Genomic DNA, 21,953 nt, shown 5'->3' with positions numbered 1-21,953 from the left:
TCTTAGAAAAATATATGTGCAACAAAAATTTTTAATGATCAAAAAGGATATTTACAATTCAACCTATGATGTACATTTTGGACATGAAACTCCCTGGGATGATTTAAACTTTCGAATCCCCGACAATGGTGCCACTATGTTATCACTTTGTAGAAACCCTTCAGGCTGGGGAAAGGGCTACAGAGGTAACCAAAAGCCACTTTGGGCTAGAAACTAGTCTTTTCTAGCTGGAGGGGGCTCCCTCAACTAATGAAAACTAAAAATTTGACTCTATAGCATACATACACCCGTTCTGAAAATGTTTGGATTTTGATAATGGGGGTGGTAGAGGATTCTAAGAAACACTATTGGAAGTAATAGTGATCTCCCCATTGTGACATGTTGATGTATTTCCAACCAGATTCATATATGGAAGCTTAATTAGAACAATTTTTTGAATAAATAACGAAATTGTAGTATAGAAAAGGTAGAGTATCAAGACATTTATCAAAGAGAAGAAATAACAACATTTATCAATGCAACTCAGATAAATTACCATCAATAAGAAAATACAACACGTTTAAAGGCATACATACTTCATTTGCAATTGAAATATACTTAGTTCAGTCATACATGAGCATATAAGATGAATTCAAATATAACTGCCCCCTACACCTTTAAAACAGTATGAAGAAAACGGATAAGAGAAAGGCACATTAACTGAGAGAGACAAACTTATTCCAAAAACATTCATACCATAAGAATCTCCATAAATTGACTTGAACCCCTTCAACATTCAGGCATGTCCATTAAAACCAAATCGCAAGCATAACAGCAATAATTCCTCTAGCAATTGGGAAAACCAGCAACAACCTTCTTTGTCTTCATTTATGAAAATATATAGTAGAAACATGGATAAAAATCAGTTCAAGTTCACTACATCTTCAATCCCACAAAGGATCGATTCAAATTGCGGAAACATAATAAACTGTTGTTTTTTTACATGCTTTTCACTCAAACATAAAGCATAAATCATCCTTTTGTCTTTTTGAAAACAAAAATTAGCCGAAGGTTTTTGAAATATTAGTTTATTGTATTGGAGGGGGTCAAATTCATAAACATTATCATTGTTATAAGTTTTACCTTGTACTGTCTAGAAATTCATTTTGAGCCTAGTCATAACCTTGATCATTAAAGTCCAACCATGGGCAGGTGTGTCTAAGTATTGAGAGTTGTTATGACGACTGTTGAGTCAGGGTACTGAGAGTTGGTTAGGATGTCTACTTGGTCATTTGTCTACATTAAAAGTAATGATGTTAAAGAAATATAGTCATTAATATCCCAATATTTTCCCTCTATTCTCATCCCCTTATTCCCTCCTTCTCATCCCCTTATTCCCTTGTTATCTTAAATCCCCTTTTATCATAAGTTTAAGTCCTCTTTTATCCTAATTTTAAGTCCCCTTTTACCCTAGGCCTAAATTCCTTTAGCATAATTTCCATGATAAATGAAAATCATTCACATATCCCCTACACCCTAATAATTTCCCATACTCCCTACACTCATGCCAAGCATGGAGGGATTCTACACTCTGCAATTCAATTTCCTCTAAAATTGACTATTTTAGTCACCATTTTGCAGAATGGATTCTGATCACATGGAGGCAAATTTTGGAAACTAGAAAGAGGTTTTTCTTAAGAACAGACTATATCAAAATAATCTCTTCCATATGTTTCACAGGTGTCACAAATCGGGAGATTTTATTGCATCTTCAAAGCCTATTTTTCAGACTACAAAAATACTATGTTTTTAAGTCATTGTTTTGCAGAGTATTTTCTGAGAAGCTGGGAAAGAATTTAGAGAAACGCAGAGAGGTTTATCTTCAGAAAAAATCATCTACAATAACCGCCTTCAATTTTTACATAGGTATTACTATTTTAGAGATATGGCCCTTTGGAAATCCATTGTGCAGTGGTTACGCAGTCCATTGACTCCATGCCCACATTGTTACACACATGTTGGAGGGAAGCCACCTATCAGGTTTTCAAAGGGTTGACATGGAGCACGTGTGGTGGCCAGATCACCTCCTTAGTAGTTCGCCATGTGCCAGTTTCAAAAGAACCAAGTATCGGTCGTTGCATAGCTGCTACGCAGCCTTTGCACAGTCACCAGACAGCTTTTGTGCTTTTTTCCATTTTCATTCCAAAAAGATATGCTTTGAAGACAAGAGTGATTTTACAGTGATTTAATGTTTTTCTTAAAATAAGAATGCTTTATGTTCTTTTTATTTAGAATAAAAAGACTTGAAATAGCAAAAATGTTTCCTAATTTTACTTTGATTCGATCCTATGTTGGATCAAATATCAATGCATGTAGACATTATGGATTGGCTATTGTATTTCTATTTAAACTTATCAATTCATATGGAGAGGGTTGTTTTTGGTTCAGCATTGTTCTCATTGGTTATTAGAGTTTATGAGAGTTATTGTGATCAATTTTATGAATAGAATGCTTATGACTTGAAGGTTATCAATTATTGTCTACAATAATTTTGATGGTATGACAATTTGGAGTTATATTTATCCATTTCTCAGTTATTCAATTAATTCTTCTCCATAGTTTTCTTGTTTATGGTTATAGTGATCTCAGTTGGTTTGGAATTCAGTTAAGCTTCTTTAGAATAGTTGTATTCATATTTCAGTTGCAAATGAAATATTTTGTACTCATGCATGTTATTTCTTCTGTTTAGTTTCTTTCTTATGTATGAGAAGTATTGATATATGCAAGGAAACAAATTATGTTTTCTATTTTCTCCTATATACTACAGCTGATCTCTTTTGTCCAAAGTTATGCTTGACAAGCCCTTGTGGGGGATGTTGATTTTACTTGCATAAGTAAATTGAATAGAAAGTCAAATTGATCACATGATATTATCCTCTTGGACCATTCATAATTCAACCAAATACTTCATACTTCTTTTTTCAGACCTGGTCTCTACAAAATCTTGTGCTTTAAAGTCTTTAAACTTTATATTTTTCGAGTGAGGGATCCTCCTCTGGTTGGAGACGACTAGTCTGTCAATGCAAAGCGGTTTGTGGTTACCTATGAGATTTCTCCTTTCAACCTGGAGAAAACTATGGAGTGCTAACATATTTCACCATTGTCGGGGAGCGAATGGTCACATTTTCCCCGGGTGTGAACGACAAGGATCACATCTAATTTTTGATGGTGAAAAACAGTTAGATATCAAAAGGCTGAACCTTTCACTTGTGACTCCAATCAAGCAGAACCCAAATTTTCAAGTTCCACTGGTGTCTCCACATTTTCAAGATGAATTCAGCTACGAGGTAGGTGCTCATGAATCGAGATCACATTCCAGGATTTCCAAATCACATGCCTTGTGTAGATTGGAAAACTTATTTGCCAAAATTCAAAGATCAGAAAGGAGATGATGCTGCTCTTCATTTGGTCAAGTTTCACATGCATGTGCATAGACTTAAGGTTCAATTTCATGAAGATTGTCTGATGAAAATGTTCATGGCTACCTTGGAGGAAAAAGCGAGATTGGTATGAAGGTTTTCCATCTGCTAGTATTTATTCTCTTAAAGATTTTCATTCAGTATTTTTTGAAAAATACAAAGAATCTCATCCTTCTTTGTCTTTGGTTGAGAATTGTTGTGAACACTTTGAGGGTTTTATCCAAAATATGGAAAATACATATGGTGAGGAAGAATTCATGGATGAAGAGATTTTGGAAGCTTTGAACGAGAAACCTTTCCAGTACCAAGAAGAAATGGTTGTTGATATATTGGATGAAAAGGAAACTAAGCAGGATTTAAATGATGACAATCAAGTTCTATTTTCTGAAATTGAGGAAAATTTGCAGCAACCTTGTAAGTCTTTTTATGATCAAAGGTATGAAGATAGTCATTCATTTATTTTTTCAAATTGTTCTTTTTCTTGGTTTTTATTTCAAAACCAGGTTTTTAAAGACCAAGATGAGGTTTCTGTAGAAATTCTCACTGTAGATCACGTGATAATGCAATGTAACAAAAGAAAAATACTTGATCTACTTCTACAAACAAACTGACAGAATCTTAATCGATTTTGAGCAAGACCAAATAGAACACATATAACAAATGAAGAACAAATCAATCACACATGAACACAGAAGAATACTCTGGGAAAAGCCTCAACTAAAAACCCTGTTATCTGTATTATCATACAAGTGGAAATATCTCAGGATTACACAAAGCTTTAGCTCACAAGCTATCCAGCTCTCAGTACAATCCCTCATTGCTGCTCATAGACAGAATAGACAACACATATGCCTTCCTTCAGTCCTCCAAGCCTCCTATTTCCTTACGCAGTTTCTCCTGGGTCCTCAAGCTGCCACCTGTGTGTAATAATTCCTCACACATTGCTCTGACCTCTGAAATAACTGCGCAATCCTCAAGGAATGAATTCCTTCTGCATGCAAGAGATATCCTCATGGGAATATTCCTGCAACTGATAGTACATTGTCCCATCCTTTGATCTCAACTGGGTCTCTGTCTGAACTGACATGCATGAGTTATTTATGAGAGAATATTCAGTTATCTAAAGTACACTAGTTGCATGCATGCATGCATTGACTAACTGAACTCACAATCAGTTCCAAAAACTGTTGGAACTAATCTAACTAGACTTAACTCAGTTAACTAAGCTAACTAATTACAACTCAAAGTACAACTCATCCTGATCTCCTTAATTAAGGGATAACTTCCTCAATCAAAGGGATAATTGTTGCATGTCTTCACATAGACTTCATGTTTGATTTTCTCCAACTAATTAACTCAAGATGAGTTAATTAATTATTTTACAAACAGCTTCTGAGATCAAATTCGAATTTTAATTCTCAATTTTAATTTAGGGACTAATTAAAATTGGAATGTATCCCGTAATGCTATCTATAGCAATGTTATTTTTAGCATTTCTTGTTTCTATTTTCAACACTCCCTTTCAACAAGAAAGGGATTGTCTGCCATCCTGATCTTGTCTCTGTGGAACTCAAATTTGCATTTGGACAATGCCTTAGTCAAAATGTATGCATCCTACTCCTCGGTCAAAACATACTGCAACAACATGATCCTCTTCACCACACATTCTCGAAGATGATGATATCGGATATCGATGTGCTTGGACCTATCATGAAATACTGGATTCTTAGAGAGTTTGATACAACTCTAATTATCACAATAGATCACAGTTGGATCCATCCTCTGATCAAACAACCCAACTAGAATTCTCCACATCCAAATGGCCTCACATGCTACCTGGATTGTAGCCATGTATTCAACTTCTGCTGAGCTAAGTGCAACTGACCTTTATTTCTTGTTGTACCAAGAAACTGTAATTGAACCAAGGTTGAAAATTCCTCCTGAAGTAAAGTTCCAATCTGATGGACTCCCTGCCCAATTAGCATCTATGAAGCCTTGAAGCTTCACTCCCTCTATCCGTCTATACCCTAAACCATACTAAGATGTGCCTCTGAGGTATCTCAGCACATGCTTAGCTGCCTTCCAAAACAACCTAGTAGGATGAACCATAGCTTGACTGAGCTAGTTCACCGCAAAGCACAAATCTGGTCGTGTGTTCACTAAATACATCAATGAACCCATAAGTTGCCAATACACAGTAGCAGCTACTACCCCACCTCAAGTAGCATCCTCCTTCCTCCAGTTACCTGCTAGAGGAGTCTGCATGGGCTTACACTTCTCCATATGGAATCTGTTGAGTATCTCATTGGCATACTTGCCTTGAGACACAAACACTTCCCCATCCTTCTGCCACACTTCCATGCCTAGAAAGTAGTGCATGAGACCCATGTCTTTCATCTCAAACTCTCTTGCAAGATCCTCCTTGCAAGACTTGATCAACTGATCATCACCTGTTAATATTAGATCATCAACATAAAGAATAATGATCAATGGCTTACCTTCTACCATGATGTGGTGCAGGTTCGCATCTGCTTCACTCTTTGTGAAGCCCAACCTGGTGAAGTAGTTGTCGATCTTGGTGTACCAAGCACGAGGTGCTTTCTTCAGCCCGTACAAAGCTCTCTTGAGTTGGCACACATGCAACTCACAATTGAAGGTCTAAAATCCTTCTGGCTGCTCTATGTACACCTCTTCCTCAATCTTTCCATTGAGGAATGCAGTCTTCATATCCATTCGATGGATCTTCCAACCCATTTGTGCTGATAGTGCCAACATCGATCTGATAGATGAGTATCTTGCTACTGGAGCAAAAGTCTCATCATAGTCGCTCCACTCGACCTGTGAGAAACCACGGGCAACAAATCTTGCCTTATTTTTCTCCATACTACCATCAACATCTTGCTTTACCTTTTAAAGCCAACAAGAACTCACAAATGACTCGTTCTCTAGTCTTGGAACCAAATCCCAAACATTGTTTCAAACTATGGAGTCATACTCCTCCACCATAGCATCAACCCAAACTGGCTGCTGCACTACTTCCTCAAAGGAAGATGATTCGGTCTCTACACATTCCCCAACAAGGGCCATGTAACCAGTGTACCGCCCAAGTGACCTCCTTTGTCTGCACTTAGAAGATGGCTCTCCCACATTCTCTCTCGCATCCATCAACAATATGTCAGCTTCCTTTGTGTGTTTCCGCCCCTCTGGAAGACTCTGCATGAGTGGATGTTTCCACTCTTGGAACCTCTGCATGTGGCTGCTCCGCATCAGTTTGAGGCTCCTCCTCCTTAGGAACCAAAATTTCCTCCTCTGCATGCATCTTGAGCTCCCTCTCAAGGGAAAATCGCATGGCCTTCAGCTCATCGAACTTAAGATCTCGGCGAACAACTATCCTCTAACTGGTAGGCAAATACACCGGATAGTTGTGGGGAGTATCAGTGTACCCCACAAGTATCCCCAACTCTATTGTTGACTCAAGTTTCTTCCGGGCATCTTTGGTCACATGGCAAAATACTAATGAGCTAAAGATCATGAAGTGACTCACATCTAGTCTCTTCCCGGAGAAAGCTTCCTCTAGTGCCTTCATCCCAAGTATGCAATGCGGGCTTCTATTATGCAAGTATATTGTTGTATTGCATGCCTCAACCCACAAATGAAGTGGTAGGCCTTGGTCATGTAGCATCACCCAAGCTACTCCCACAATCATTTTGTTCTTCCTCTCGGCCACCCCATTCTGCTGTGGGTTATGGGGTGTCGTCAATTCTCGTTTAATTCATTCCACTTTACAGAAGTCCTTAAACTTTTGAGAGACATACTCTCCACTGTTGTCACTTCTCAAGGCCATTTTTCTTCCTTGATTCCTTCTCAACCAAAGCTTTGAACTCAAAAAACTTGGCGAAGGTATGATCCTTCTTCTGCATGAAATAAATCCGGCACTTACGAGAAAAATCATCAATGAAAATAACATAGTACCTTTGTTTCACGATGGATGCAGTCGATAATGGTCCACACACATCTGTATGAACTCACTGCAAGATCGCCTCAGCTCAACTATCTTGATCATGAAAGGAAGATTTTGCATACTTACCCAAGGTACAACCTTTTCATGTATCTACTTGCTCAAGTTTACCTTTAGGAAGTCTGGTAGAGATCTGCTGCATGATCTTCAAGGCCCCATGATGCAAGTGGCCCAACCTTCTATGCCATAACTCGCCAATATCTTGGCTTTGCACCAACTCTGCTTTGGAACTCAATGCAACACAGCCATCTACCTCCAGCTTGTAGATATTCTTCACTCGAATCCCAATCCTCTTGGTCTGACCCATGGTGATGTGTCTCAAGAACGCCTTTCCTTTACTGAAGAATACATCATAGCCTTTGTCTTCCAACATTGCGATGGATATCGGGTTCTTCTTCAGTCTAGGCACATACTTTACATCAGTCAGGGTGATAGGAGCTCCATGCTCCCTCTAAAACACAACCGTACCTTCACCTAAAACATGGTACTTTCCATCATCGCCCATCTCTATGCGTATATGGAGGTCCTTCTCCTCCAAGGTACTGAATAAACTCTTGTTGCCAGTCATGTGGAATGAGGCTCCATTGTCCAGGTACTAAACACAACCCACCATCGATGAAACCATGCATGCAATGAGGTTAAAATCCAATTCGAACTATGAAGCCAGTGCCTCACCATCTGATCGTTTCAAGGATCCCTTCTTGGATTTATTCTGTGGACAATTTGTTGCATAATGGCCCATCTCATGAAAATTAAAGCATCACACTTTAGATTTGTCAATCTTCTTCCCACCATGGGAAGAACTCAATTTGGAATGGGAAGCCTTCCCTTTCCCTTTCCTCACCTTGCCTACTAAAGCTAGATTTTCTTCATCATCATGCTTTGATGAAGAACCATCTCTGGTGCTTCTCCTGATCTCCTCCTGCATCAGATCTGACCACAGTCGTTCCCAATCTAGCAGTTTCTCTCTTCCATTCACTGAGTCTTGGTAGCTATGCCAGCTCTTAGGAAGACCAAGGAGAGCAATAATCACCATGTCATCATTGGTTGTCGTGATTCCTACACTTCTAAGCTCATGTCTGCAGGTGGTGAGATTGTTCAGATATGTAGAGATCGTGTCACCCTTTTCACACTTGATTTTCTGAATCTTGTCTTTCAGCGTCAACTTCCTCTGATCGTTGTTGTTCTGATATAGATCCTTCAATATCTTCCACATTGAAAACGGTGTCTCCTTCCCATGGAGACTCGAGACAATATGGTCTCTAACTCCCTCCAGAAGAATCATCCTCGCTCTCGCCACACATTTCTTCTATTCCACCAATTCTTGGGCATTAGCTACTGCTGGCTTGGGGACTTCTTGATTAATGAAGTCCTTCAACCTGTTGTCCTCTAATATCGCTTCCATGCGATCCTTCCAGGATATGTAATTCGAGCTGCCATCCAGGGAATACTTGAGTCTCAAGCCATTAAACGCCATTGGTGAAATCGATTATGTACCTACAATCAAGAACTTCAAAACTTCAAACTTCTCCCTTCTTTGTAAATTGTTCTCCGCTTTGATAACCTTTGCTTCGATACCATGTAGAAATTCTCACTATAGATCACCTGATAATGCAATGTAACTAAAGCAAAATACCTGATCTACTTCTACAAACAAACTTGCAGAAGCTTAATCGATTTTGAGTAAGATCAAATAGAACACATATAACAGATGAAGAAGAAATCAATCACACATGAACACAAAAGAATACTCTGGGAAAAGCCTCAGCTAAAAACCCTGTTATCTGTATTATCATACAAGTGGAAATATCTCAGGATTACACAAAGCTTTAGCTCACAAGCTATCCAACTCTTGGTACAATCCCTCATTGCTGCTCATAGACAAAATAGACAACACATATGCCTTCCTTCAGTCCTCCAAGCCTCCTATTTCCTTGCACAGTTTCTCCTGGGTCCTCAAGCTGCCACCTGTGTGTAATAATTCCTCACACACTGCTCTGACCTCTGAAATAACTGCACAATCCTTAAGGAATGAATTCCTTCTACATGCAAGAGATATCCTTGTGGGAATATTCTGGCAACTAATAGTACATTGTCCCATCCTTTGATCTCAACTAGGTCGCTTTCTGAACTGACATGCATGAGTTATTTATGAGAGAATATTGAGTTATCTGAAGTACACTAGTTGCATGCATGCATGCATTGACTAACTGAACTCACAATCAATTCCAAAAACTGTTGGAACTAATCTAACTGGACTTACTCAGTTAATTGAGCTAACTAATTACAACTCAAAGTACAACTCATCTTGATCTTCTTAATTAAGGGATAACTTCCTCAATCAAAGCGATAACTGTCGCATGTCTTCACATAGACTTCATGTTTGATTTTCTCCAGCTAATTAACTCAAGATGAATTAATTAATTATTTTACAAACATCTTCTGAGATCAAATTCGAATTTTAATTCTCAATTTTAATTTAGGGACTAATTAAAATTGGAATGTATCCCGAAATGTTATCTATAGCAATGCTATTTTTAGCATTTGTATTTTTATCATTTCTTGTTGTTATTTTCAACAGTTTCTGATGAAATGCATGAACAAGGATCTATAAACATTCATCACTCACATTTCCCTCCATCTCATCCATTTTTTGAAGTGTTATTCCAAGAGCAGATTTGTGTAATTCAGAATTTCGAATTGGCATGTGTGGTAGTTTTACACAAATAATTATGGCATAAAATAATCATCAAACATTGCAATCAGATAATGAAGAAGAGCAGGTTGTTCTAGACCCCGTGGATGTAGACACTTTTGTTATTCGAGATGCGGTTGCCTCATTTGAAGATTTGAAAGAACATACAAGCCTTGTCTCTCATCTGGATGATAGGAAAGAACAAATTGTTGCATTACACTTTGAGAAGGATCAACAGAATCAAGGACTTCATGATCTCCAAGATCCTTTGGCTGATCTACTGCAGCCATCAAGGAAAATGGTTTTTCTTACATTTGTGGATTGTATTCAGCAGTTTTAGTGGAAATTTGGGTTGCGAGTCTTACATTTTTGCTGCATGTTCAAGGCGATTGTGAGCAGCATTCAATCAAGTAGCAATTTGCTTGACTGGTTACATTGGAGAGAATAGGTTACCTAGTGTTTATATTTTCAGTGTGTGGGCAGTTATCATTGGAATTTGAATCCTGAGGAGAAGGCCCTAAGATTCCAATAATTTGCTGCCATAAATAAGTCAGTTTGTCCAGTAAGAGTCTGTTAGTCAGTGCTTATTTTCAGTCAGTCCAATTAGTAAATTTTTCTAGTTTGGTAGTCTATATATCCATTTTATACATTGTTTCTATTTCCCAATGGATAGGATTCTGGTTTGTGGTGTCATTCTTGGCACCTCACAAGGAGGCTGCCATCCCCAATGGAGCCAATGTTAGTAGGTTAATTTATTAGTCGAAGGTTTTCGAAATATTATTTTTGTGTCTTGGAAGGGGTCAAATTCATAAACATTAGCACTGTTATAAGTTTGACCTTGTACTGTCTAGAAAGTCATTTCGAGCTAGGTCATCACCTTGATCATTAAAGTCCAACCATGGGAAGGGGTGTCTAAGTATTGAAAGATGTTATGATGACTGTTGAGTTAGGGTATTGAGAGTTGGTTAGGATGTCTACTTGGTAATGTGTCTATAGTCAAAGGAATGATGGTAAAGCAATATAGTCACTAATATCCCAATCTTTTCCCTCTATTCTCATCCCCTTATTCCCTTGTTATCATAAATCCCCTTTTATCCTAAGTTTAAGTCCCCTTTTACCCTAGGCCTAAATTCCTTTATCATCATTTCCATGAAAAGTGAACATCATTCACATATCCCCTACACCCTAATCATTTCCCATACTCCTTACACTCATTCCAGGCATGGAGGGCTTCTACACTTTGCAATGCAATTTCCTCTGAAATTGACTATTTTAGTCACCATTTTATAGAACGATTTCTGACCACATGGAGGTGAATTTTGGAAACAAGAAAGAGGATTTTCATAAGCACGGACTAGATCACGATAAAATCTCCCATATGTTGCATAGGTTTCATGGATTAGAAGATTTGATTGCATCTTCAAAGCCTGGTTTTCAGATTGCACAAATACTCTATTTTAAGTCATTGTTTTGCAAGGTATTTTTTGAGAAGCTGGGAAAGAATTTAGAGAAACATATAGAGGTTTATCTTTAAGAAAATATCATCTACAATAACTTCCTTCAGTTTTTACATAGGTATTACTGTTTGGGCGCTATGGCCCTTTGTAAATCTGTTGCGGAGGCACTACGCGGTCCATGCCCACATTGTTACACACATGTTGGAGGGAAGCCACCTGCCAGGTTTTCAAGGGGTTGACATGTAGCACGTGTGGAAGCCATCTCATCTCCTCAATAGTTCGCCACATTCCAGTTTCGAAAGATCCAAGTACCGGTCGTTGCGCAATTGCTATGTAGCCTTTGCACAGTCAACAGTCAACTTTTGTGCTTTTTACCATTTTCATTCTAGGAAGATATGCTTTGAAGACAAGAGTGATATTACAATGATTTAGTGTTTTTCTTAAGATAATAATCCTTTATGTTTTTTTTACTTAGAAGAAAAAGACTTGAAACAACTAAAAGGTTTCCTAATTTTACTTTGATCTGATTCTCGGTTGGATCAAAGATGCCTTGCATCTAGACATTATGGATTGGCTATTGTATTTCTATTTAAACTGATTAATTCATATGGATAGGGTTGTTGTTGTTTCAACATTGTTTACATCGGTTATTAGAGTTTATGAGAGTGATTGTGATCAATTTTATGAATAGAATTCTTATGACTTGAGGGTTATCAATTATTGTTTGCATGGATTATTATGGTATGACAATTTGGAGTTACCTTTGTCTATTTCTCAGTTATTCAATTAATTTTTTTCCATATTTTCTTGTTTATGGTTATAGTGATCTCAACTGGTTTGGAATTCAGTTAAGTTGCTCTAAAATAGTTGTATTCATATTTCAGTTGCAAATGAAATATTTAGTACTCATGCATGGTATTTATTATGTTTAGTTTGTTTCTTATGTATGAGTAGTATTGTTATATGCAAGGAAAGAAATTATGTTTTTTGTCTCCTCTATACTACCTCTGATCTCTTTTGTCCAATGTTATGCTTGACAAGCCCTTGTGGAGGATATTGATTTTACTTGTGTTAGCCCAAGGAGTTACTCCTAGACTGAACAAGGAGTAAGACTTACACATCATGATTTCATTTCAAAATTTAAAAGGGTTTTTTGAGTGGTGGGATGGCTTCTAAAGGAGTTTTGAAATGACTGTGTTCCTCTTTAACTTTCATGCATTTGGCATGTTGTGGAAATCATAAATTGTGTGGTTAAGTGAGTAATATAGGGGAGCTGAGGAAAGAGAACAGGTAGTTGATAAATATCCTAATAAACTGAGTATCTTCAAATAGTCACTTCAACTACATAAACAGCCTTGTAACAAACTTTGTTTCTTGGCAAGGAAAATAATAGTTAAAAAGTAAGAAAAAGTATAAAGTATTTCACAAATCCTTTGTGAAACCTTCACTAACAATTTCTACTTGAACTAATATTATGATTTACAGAAAACTGGATAGTAGATAAGTCATCATTAGATCCTCTTAATGATTTCTCACTCATACTATACTAGCTGTTGTAATTTATCATTTAAAAGATTAAAAAAGAATTGACAAGGAAAACAACAACTAGAAAGTAGAAACATGTATAAAGTATCCCACGAACCCTTTGTGAAACCTTCACTAACAAGTTCTACTTGAACATATATTATAATTTACAGAAAACTGGTTAGTAGATAAGCCATCATCATATCCTCTTAATGATTCTCACTCATAATATACTAGCCACTGCAAATTTATAATTCAGAAAATTGAAACATGGAAATAGACAAACCACACATTAGATATAACTTGAATCACAAAATCCTCCAGCATGAAGTGCAGAAAAAGCTATTTTGTTAAGCTGAGTCTTTAGGTGAACCAACCTCCCCTGAAATGATATTTACAAAAGACATATATAGAGAGAGAGGCACCAACTCCAACTCTCCTAAATTTGTGGTTCCACTATTTCATTGTTACATAGGTGTATTTCAATATTAAAAACATCTCCCATTGAATTGCAACAGAAAGTACAGGTGTAGATGAGAAGAAGAGGAAAAATGACACTTTGTTGCTGATTTTTCTCTTTATGAACTTGACTATTAAATGACCATATGGCTTCATTAAATATAACTTTCAACAACCTTATGCATATGATCCTTCATGATTAAATGAGATTTTATGTCATAATAGACAACATGTAATAGTAATGATGAAGTCGAGTTTCTTTGGAGAGTCCAGCTAATCTGCTACACGTGGTTGTACGAGATGTTTTTTGAAATCTGGAAATTTTTCTACTTTAATTCAGTCTGGCTGGAAATTCCGGTAGCGCATTACGCAAAACAGAAAGAACAGTCATCGTAATTTAAACATATAGCTAAGACTAACGCTGCAGACACGTTTTAACTTTGGAAACATGGGTTTATTTAAGATCCGTGGAGTAAGCAACAACTGGCTGTGGCTATGACTAACACCTAGCTAATTCGATCAACAAAATCAATTAACCACTACCACTTGACTTGACTTAAAATTTGTGACATATCCAATCACGAAATCTCATGATTTGGATTAAATATTTATCCATTATGACACGTGCACAATAAAAAATGGTCGTGTTTTCGGCTTTATTTTTTTTAAATGGGAGACACTACCGGAAATTCCGGTAGCATCGGAAATTTAAAAAAAAAAAGCAGGAAATAAAACAGGAACGAAAAGACTGTCCAAAAAATAGGGGAGACTATCTGAACAAGAAAATCGGGCGCTACTGGAAATTCTGGTAGTGTTTTAAAAAATTTTGAAATTTACAAAATTAATCCTAAAAAATTAAAAAATTAAAACCTACTCATGACTTAGCCTAGAACTGTGCTAATATTTACTCCACCGGGGATAGAGCTCTCCCTACAAGGCTCTAAGAATTTTTTTGCAATTTCAGTGCCTTGTCATTGGGATATGGAGTCTTATTATGAAATCACACTGGTATTTACAGTGAATTCAGGCTACCAAGATCCTTAGTAAAATATTTTTTTGAGAAAATGCACATTAAATGGGCCTCCATACAGTTTTGTCCCATCAAGATGTTGCAACTCAAAAGTATTGTTTTGCAATACATTTGAGATTTTGAAAGGACCAAGCCATAAAGCATCAAATTTTGAATGCTTACCTAGATCTTGGTGTTGTGCATCCCACTTCAACACCAGATCTTTAATCTGAAAATATTCCTTTTTAGTCCCTTTATCAAAGACTTCCTTTATAGCTTGCTGATATTTTCTTACCAAATCATATTGTTGTTCTCTCTTTTGCTACACTTCTATGATCTGATAAATTATTCTAGTCATGTCATTTGGTTCAGCTTCATGATCTTGCAGTAGTTTGGCTACAGGAATAGATAATTTGATTGGAAAAATAGCATCAATCCCATAAAACATTTGAAAAGGTGATGTATTAATAGAATTTTTTATTGTCATCCTATCATCCCATAAAGAAAATTTTGAGTTTTCAATCCCAAGCTTTCTTGTTTTGCTCTAGCAACTTGGTGATGATTCTTACCAAACTTTTATTAGATGATTCAGCTAAACCATTCCCTTGTGGATAGTAAGTTGTAGAATGAGTAAGCTGAATACCATAATCTTCAGGGTGTGGCTTTAAAAGCAACTGCATTATTTGCTACTAGTCTTGATGGACATCCAAATCTGGTTATGATTACTTCCAGAAAGTTAATGGTAATTTTATGAGCAGCATTCCTAGTAGGTATTGCTTCGATCCATTTGGTGAAGTAATCAGTAGCAATAAGGATCCAACGATGTTTCCCACTTGAAGGTGGATGAATTTCACCAATGAATGTAATCCCCACTGCAGCTTGATAGGTAAAGACTTCAAATTCTTTTTACCAGTGAACCTTTGATATTTTTCACATGCTCTCACCTCAGCACATACATTAGAAAATAAGCTAGGGCAAAAATAGCCAGCTCTTAATATTTTGTATGCAGTAGTTCTCTAATAATGATGACCTCCACAAACACTACTATGCATTTCAAATATGACCTTTTTAGATTCCTCTAGATCAATGCATCTCAACAAAACTCCTGTAGGATCTTTCCAATACAAATAGTTATCCTTGATGCAATACTTAATGGTTTTCAACTTCAAAGATCTCACTCTGATTTTATCATAATATCAAGGAGGTTTAAAATATTTCAGAAAATAAATAACATCTTTGTACCAACTACACTCAACAAGCTTTGAATCTACTATCATATTGTCAACAAGTTCTGAAATTTGCCCTTCTAGATTATCATCCATGAAATTCAAACCCAACACTTTACAATTTTCTTCAACAAGTAGTTTAGCTAATCCTTGACCTTTGATTAGTTTAGTAGGCTTCATCTCTAAATAAAATTCAAGAACTTTAGTCACCCGTTTACTTCTCTTTCCATCAATATCAGGTTGAACCAGTATCTCTCTAATGGCAGATGAAGGGACATAGGCTATCACTTGAGCATGTAGAATATAGACTTTAAAAGCTTTCAGAGCTTTAACTAATGCATAAGCATGCTTTTCCAACATTTCATACTTTAATTCTCCATCTCTAAGAGCTCTACTAAAAAATGTTATGGGAGCTTCTTTATTTTCTTAATCTTTTTGTAACAAAACAACAGCAATGGTGTCTTGAGAAGCAAATGAGAAGATTGAGAAAGGTTTTGAATACTCAGGACTTACAAATTGAGGTGCTTCAATGATATCCTTTTTTATCAGCTCAAATGAATTTCTAGATTCAACTGTCCACTTGAATTCTTTGTCCTTCCTTAGCATACAAGTAATATGTTTCACCACTTAAGCAAAATTTTGGATGAATCTTCTGAGAAAATTGATCTTACCAAGGAAATATTGAATCTCTTTCTTGGATCTTGTAAGTGTTAAATCTTGAATTGCAATCACTCTTTTTCGATCAATCCTCACTCCATTTGTAGAAACTATGTGACCCAATATCTTACCTTCTTTGAGAGAAAAATGTGACTTCTTCAGATTCAAGGATATACCATATTTTTTGCATTTAACAAATACTTGTCTCAAGTGTTGAAGGTGTTCTTGATCTGAAGCTAAAAAAATAGTAGTGTCATCCAAATAGATAACCAAGAACTTGCCCTTTTCTCCAATGAATGCAAAGTCCATAGCACGTTGGAAAGTAACTCCAGCATTCATGAGCCCAAATTTCATCTTTGCATACATGAATGTACCCCAAGGAGTAGTGAATTTTGTCTTCTCTCGATCTTTTGGCCAAATAGATATTTAACTATTTTTGACTTGTTGGGGCCTGACCCAGGTTCAGAGTTAATTATCCAAACAAATCCTTGTACTACTAGCCCTTTCGGCAATAGTCCATGGAGCGCAGAGTGAGGTCTCACCCGAAGTAGTATGGGAGGGTGCTAGAACCAGGTTTCCGCACCCTTGAGATGTCTGAGAGGTTTGAATGGTCCTTTGTTTGTTCCTGTGCACAGGTGGCTTCATGCACCTTCCGTTCCTCGCGCTTGAAACCCTGCCTTCGTGTAGCCCTAACCAGGGGTTGTGCCACACTCTGCACTATTACCCAAGATTTTATTTATCTTCCGGTATTAATTAAGCACCTTTGCCTACTTAAATGTCTTAAGTTATACTTAACAATACAAAAAATTCATACAAATTCACACAGTAAATAAAAAGTATACTTGCAAATTATATCCAATCATGCAATAAACCAGGAAAAGATACACATAATTATAGCAAAACTTCTCCTTATTGATTCTCCAACAGTTACAGACTCGACCTGCCCTATGCACTCAGCTGCAGGGGTCCGCGCACTTAGCTGCAAACTACTACGCCTCTGTGCACTCAGTTGTAGAGCCTTCTCCTATGCTACAACCCACAGACACATTTTACACTTTGACTCAATCACTTAGACTTCTCATCTTCTATTCCATTCGTTAGCTATCTTTTACACTTCGAGTGTCACTCTATTTATACAATCCCATGGTCCGTAGACCATGGGTAGGTCTATCCAGCCAACATTACATTACAAAAACTAGGGTGGAAAACCCTATGACTCTATTATACTTTCACGCGCCCGTAATTCACGGAGCTTTTACAACAAGATTTGGACAAAACTTGGGCTTTAAGCCCCAAAACATGCCTTGGGGGGATTCCATGCCCAAAAGGCCCCCAACACAAACATCGTGACTCGCCCTCGAGTCACTTTGTCGGCACAGAGATCTTTGCATGGAGTCCCTCCAACTGCTCTCGAACTGTGGCAAGGTCAGCACAACACTGGGCTGTTGCTTGGTGGATTTGCTGCCTACGTTGTTCCAAGACCTCCGTGTCAAAATTGCTTCTCTGCATTTGTGCCAGTATCCCCTGCATTTGTTTATAGTCCCACGCCTTTGTCTAGATCCTTGGAGCATGAAGACTATGCTTCTGTTGGCTAGTCAGATAGTCGAGCCACCCGTATAGGGCTTCAGGAAGCTGCCATTCACTTTGCCTAGGAGAGGGTCTCCATTTAGTTTGACTAGTTGTACCACGCCTCCATCTATGACCTCCTTAACAACATATGGTCCCATCCAATGCATTCTAAACTTTCCCAGGAATTTATCAAACTTACTGTCATACAGCAACACTAAATCATTTACATTGAAGGTGCTCAACTTAATATTGCAATCGTTTCAGGCCTTCTCACGCTGCTTTTGCACCTGTTGATGAAAGCTAGCTAGGAACCATTCCTCCTCAAGTTCTTCCAACTGTGCGAGCCTTTCTTCCAGGGCTTCCCAGTCAGTCATACCTATGAGCACTACTATGTGCAGACTAGGTACAATATAATCCATTGGTATGATAGCTTCCACGCCATAAACTAACCGGAAAGGTGTCTGTCCTGTCAGTTTCTTGCATGTTGTCCTATAAGCCCATAGTACTACAGGTACGCGTAGGTCCCAATCGCTTCGCTACACATTGCATACTTTGGTTAGCATAGTCTCTAGTATTTTGTTGAATGCTTCTACTATCCCATTGGCTTGTGGGTGATACGATGTGCTTTTCTGATGATACACCTGGAACTCTTCTGTTAGCGCACTGATGGTTTTGTTCAGGAAATGTGTACTGTGATCACTCATTAGGATTTTCGGACAGCCAAATTGAGTCAACACGTGTTCAAACAAAAACTTTGCAGCCGTGCAGTCTCTGACTGGCTGCGCTTCCACCCAACGAACTAGGTACTCCGTCGCGGAGATGATGTATCGCGCACCCATTTTTCCCTAAGGTTTGATAGGTCCTACAAATTCAATTGCCCACTTTTTGAAGGGCTACAACGTCATTTGTGGATTCAAAGGCATCTCGTCCCTTCGCGATGGTTTGCCTGTCCTTTGACATATATCACAAGCCTTACTGTGTGCTTTTGAATCCTGATGAAGGGTTGGCCACCACAACCCTGCACAGAGAATCTTTTGCGTGGTCGCTCGTCCTACATAGTATCCTCCTGTAGCACCCCCATGTGCTTCTGTGAGGATCTGACTTCGTTCAATTTCAAGTACGTACCTTCGCAGTATCTCATCATTTCCCATTTTGTATAGGTGCCCCACGACGACAGAAAAATTAGCCGCACACACCACCAATTACTTCTTCTACTGGACAGAGTATTCCTTCATCGCAGTCCCTGTTGTCAGAAAGTGGATTATATCTTCAAAGTGCCCGTCCGTGACGCGCACAGCAAAGAGCTGTGCGTTAGGTAATCCTTCGTCCAAACTCGTAGGTTCCTCGCCTGTCTCAATACGTGATAAGTGATCTGGTCCTGCGTTCAGGCGTCCAGGCTTTACCATGACCTCAAAGTCATATTCTTGGAACAATAAGAGCCATCTGCATATGCACCCCCCCCAACATAGGCTTATTGACCAAGTATTTTAGCATGGAATGGTCTGTATACATCTTGAAATGTCCTCCTAGAAAATAGTGTCAGTATTTTTGGAGTGTGTACACCATAGCCAACCCCTCGTGCTCAGTTGTGGAGTAGTTCTTTTCCGCCTTAGACAACTTGCGACTTGTAAACACGATAGGGTGATCCAAGACCTCTCCACCCTCTTGTGTGAGCACCGCTCCCAGCACTATACATGACATGTCAATGTGGACATGAAACTCCACATCCTATTTTGAGAAGACCAGGATTGTGGCTGAGGCCAATTTCTCTTTTAGTACATCCAGGCTCTTCAATCATCATTCTAGCAGAACGTGACATCCTTTTTCAACAGTTTCTCCATTGGCACAGTGATCTAGGCATAGCTTTTGATGAACTTCTTGTAGTACCCCGTATTTCCCAAGGTAGCACGCAACTATTTAACACTTCACGGTGCTTCCAAATTCAGAATTACTACAATCTTCATGGGGTCTACCATCAGTCCCTGTTTGCACACCACATGTCCCAATAGGTTTCCAAAGGGAATGAGGAATATACACTTTTTAAGGTTCAGCGTGATTTGGTGTCATCAACAAGTATCCAACATCAAGCATAAGCTCGCTACATGGTGCTTAACCAATCCAAATACAGTCCAATCATCTAGGTAGACCTCTAGGAATTTGTGGATATATTCTTTGAATGTGGCAACAACTATGCGCGAAAAGATGGCTAGCGCAATCTTTAACCCAAATAGCATGACGATGTATTGAAATTAGCCCCACTCAGTCGTGAAGGTGGCCTTGCTCCTGTCTTTTGGTGCAATTTTGATTTGGTGGTACCCTGAGAACCCATCAGTGAAAGAATATGCTTCTTTCCCACCGACATTTTCCAATACTTCATCTGTGAACAAGGTCAAGAATGGGCCATGTACACAGAAATCATTTGATTTCCAAAGGTCCATGCATATTCTTATCTCACCCTTCTTCTTCTCCTCCTACACTACCGTAGGGCTTACCCAGTTGGATTCTTCCACTGGCTCAATAATTCCAGTTGTGAGCATTTTTTTGAGTTCTACGCGAACCTTTTCCTTATACTTTAGATTCAAGCGGTAAGATCTCTACTTCACCAACTTCGCGTCATGTTTTAGGGTGATCTTCATCATCCCTAAATCGCCAACGATCCCCTTTAAGTCTGTCATCTTGGTCGGGAATAAGTCTTGGTACTCACGGAGTAACTTAATGACCTTATCCACCGTGGCATCATCCCAATAGTCGCCAAGCATTGCATACTTCAGTTCGGCCTCCGTACCAATGTTCACTTGCTTCGTCTTTACCAGCGCAGTAATGTTAGGGTCTTCAATCAATGATCCTTGAACCTCACGATAGTCTTCAGTTTCTAGAATGTTAACTTTTCACAGATCTTCGTCTTCTTCAATGTTTACATTGTAACACTCTAGCGCACAACTCGACTGGGTCACCCATTCAGGCTAAAGCACTTCCATTGGTTCCTGGGGTATTTTAAAGATAGATGCTTTTACTGCTTGTAGCACATCATCAACAGTATTCCACCAATGATCCTCAAACATGAATATTAATAGGAATCCTTCATGTAGGATATCCCATTCCTTCGTGCCATGGCGGAGCTCCATTTCTATATACCAATTCATGGGTATACTATCTAGGGTATGACAGAATAGGTGCACCCACTTGGGTTGTGGCTCTTCCCCATATAATTTTTCCCATTTTGCGAGGTGTACACGTGGATCATCTCGTCCGTCATATTTGTCTTTTAATCACATCTGAGGCTTCCCAAACCACATGAGCATCATCCTTCTACATTCATGCCAGTCCTCAAAACTTCTTTGGTGCATCCCCCACCATCTTGCAGGCGTAGCTCGCAGTACCCATGTTAGAGCGTCGAAACACTATTGTTCCAGTACTTCTCTTTCAAATTTGTTCAGGAAGTCATCCACCTCGCTCAACCCATCATACGTAGGCAGATCTCTTACCTCTGTTGCCACACAGCACAATGACCTTGTCATCATGTTACAGTTGAGCGTGGTTACCTCATGTAACCAATTCTGCCATCGTTCTATCTCCTCGTCAGAATCTGATGTGCAGGAGCTTTTGCGCTCCCAAGAGATTCGGCCATCCGTGGTTGGATTTACCCAATCTTTCTCCCGTGTGATTATCTTGTAGATGCAATCCAAATCATCATCGTTGTCGTAGTCGCACACTGGATCTATGTAGCACGATCCTTCAACAGGGTCTAAAGGTACCACTATGCGCAGAGATTTTTTCTCAAAGATCATCTTGCGCTTCTTTAGATTTATCACTCCATTCATGTCAGTGGCCCAATCTATTCCCAATAGCGCGGCATAGGGATTTTTGTCATCAACAATCTC

The sequence above is a fragment of the Pinus tabuliformis genome, chromosome 2_2, assembly GCF_031772625.1.
Source record: "Pinus tabuliformis cultivar Carrire ecotype Pingquan chromosome 2_2, CPIR1, whole genome shotgun sequence".
NCBI classification, from domain to species: Eukaryota; Viridiplantae; Streptophyta; class Pinopsida; order Pinales; family Pinaceae; genus Pinus; species Pinus tabuliformis.
This window is presented reverse-complemented; position numbering follows the sequence as displayed.